Genomic DNA, 2,638 nt, shown 5'->3' on the forward strand with positions numbered 1-2,638 from the left:
TGCATAGGGATGTACATGGCCACCTTTAGCCACCCACACCTGCAGATCATGCCACATGTGGCAGGTGGGCAGAGAGATTCAGCATAGAGTGAGAGGACCCAAGGCAGAGAAACTTGTGGAGCACCACATGATGCATAGTGTACCCCCACCAACACACACACACACTTTTTCTAGACCTTGGTTTGATCCACAGACATACAGAGGGGACCAGAAAGGGGGAGACAGGCACAAACAAGGAAGAGCCATACACAGAGATGACACAGGAAGACAGAAGAAAACAGAGGACAGAGATGGAAAGTCACTTGCAGGTGATGGAGACTGAGAGTCAAAGGCAAGACAGACAGTATTAGCAAACAATAAAGATGCACACATAGAAAAGCCATACTCAGAAAAAAGGAGATACCCAGATGAACTAGTACAGAGACTCAGAGAGCGGATAAGAGAGCTAATTGAATGGAAGAGGAATGATTTGGGAGCATAGGAAAGAGTTTCACAGTTCAAATTATTAGGGAAAAAAGGGGGAAACCAATGTTCAATAAGGTACAGTAGTAGGAGGGGGGTAGGATATCAACAATGAACATTTTATTTTAGCCTTATAAACAAAAATTTATATTGTATTCCCTTGTCACTAATACTTTCTGACTGCTGTGCCCTTGAGCAGGGCTGGGGGCCAGCAATTATACTTCAGAGGTGAGAAATGGCCCAGGAAAGAGACCATTCTACTGGCCTGCCATGGGAAGCAAGGGAGGGGCAAAGTGAGATCAAAAGAATGGGAGAAAACTAGAGTAAGAAAAAGGTGAGGTACAAAAAGGGTAGAATTAAAGCTAATTCACCTCCTTTCTTTGCTCCATTCATTGGCAAGCTGTATTTTATGTCTAGACCTCTCTGATCAAATCTGTTTGAGAAAGCTACTTTTGGGACTCCTTTTCAGCTATCCATCTGATTCCTGATACCACATTTAAAATAAACACTAGGGTAGAGGAAACCAAGGGTTAGCAATAGCAAGTTAGACAAAAATGCCTGAGTGTAACCCCTACCTCAGTCCCAGTTACTTTTCTCTTTCCTGGTACCTCAGTTTCTTCTACTTTATCAGTGCTGGAGATCATGGAGGAAGGGAAATATACTGAAACAGGAGAAAAGAGAAAATAATTTCACAATCTTCAGACTTTATCTCTCCCCTTTATTCTAAAAATCTGTTCTATTTAACCCCAAATTAATTCCTCAAGTCAGCTTAATTTTTTATGCTAGCAACTTGGGGAGGGCAGGCTGAGGGAAAGGGAAAAAAAGTGAAGATAAAATTTACAACAATTATAAATCACTGAAAAGCTGGGCAAAGGGGAGAATCAAACATGGACTCCTTTGAAAAAAAAAACTCAATCATCGTATCTATTCATATCTCTCCCCCAAAAGTCACTAGGATTTCTGTCACTTTTTTTAAAGAAATAAGAAAAATATTCAGTACCGCTTCTCATTTAAAAGATACGTACACAATTAAATGCATTTTGACTTCAATGAGGTATGTAGAAACAGAGTTATATATAAACATATATTTCATCTTTTTCCTTTTCAATGCCTGAAGGGGAAAAAAAAAAAAACCTTCACATCAAACCACTCCCTTCTGAAGTATTCAAAAAAAAAAAAAAAGCTTTTCTTTAGAGAAGGGAGGTGGGGAGAAAGAGACTAGTAAAGAAAAGAAAAAAAATTCAATCTAGTTGGACTAGTATCTAACTAGTTAACCTTTAACAATTTATGCTGATGTCAGACTGAGCATGAGTACTGATTAATGCCCCCCCCAAATATTTTTATAAGGGGGGGAGTTAGTCACAGCAGCCATTTTTGTTTTATGCAGAAATCCTTCATGCCCCCCCAACACACACACACACACACACACACACACACACACTTCAATACACAAGGAAAATATCTCTATTAATCTGTGCACTAATCAGTTATGAAAAAAGGAAGAAATTTGTGGGTTTCTGGGTAGAGGGTTGGAGATGGGGGTGTAACAGGGAGGAGAATGGGGGGGGTGAAAAATGAAATATTAAGCCAGCCATTTTGTTTTAAAAGGGGATTTTTCCCCCTCTCTCTCTTTCTTTATGGAGGGGGTGGCGGTGCTGGAGGGGGGGTTGTTTTAAAAATAATTTCAAGGCGGCCATCTTAGTGCCTCAGCTCTGAGAAATATTTCTGAGCGCCCCCCTCAGAATTTAAATATATTTAAAGCAACGGAGAGGGGGGTAGAGAGAAGTCGAAAACTTTTATATATATATATATATATATATATATATATATATATATACATATATATATAAATATATATATATATAATTTTTTTTCTTTTTAAAAATCCCCTTTCTTGTTCTCTTGGGAGGAAAGAGAAGGGGGAAAAAAGTCTCTCCTCAAAATTTTCCAAGAACATTTTTGGGGGTGGTACGGCCCCCCTCCTCAGACGGCGGCCCCAAGACTGGGGGTTTTGGAGGGGGGTGGCCAGGGGGTTTGGGGGGCTGGGGGAGGCGGTGAAGAGGAGGACGCCGCCGCCGAGGAGGAGGAGGAGGAGGAGGAGGAGGAGGAGGTGGTAGCGGTGGGGGAGGCGGGCGGGCGGTGGGTGGGGGGGTGGTGGGGGGGCCAGAGCCACAGG

This window comes from Callospermophilus lateralis, chromosome 11 (assembly GCF_048772815.1).
Source record: "Callospermophilus lateralis isolate mCalLat2 chromosome 11, mCalLat2.hap1, whole genome shotgun sequence".
NCBI classification, from domain to species: Eukaryota; Metazoa; Chordata; class Mammalia; order Rodentia; family Sciuridae; genus Callospermophilus; species Callospermophilus lateralis.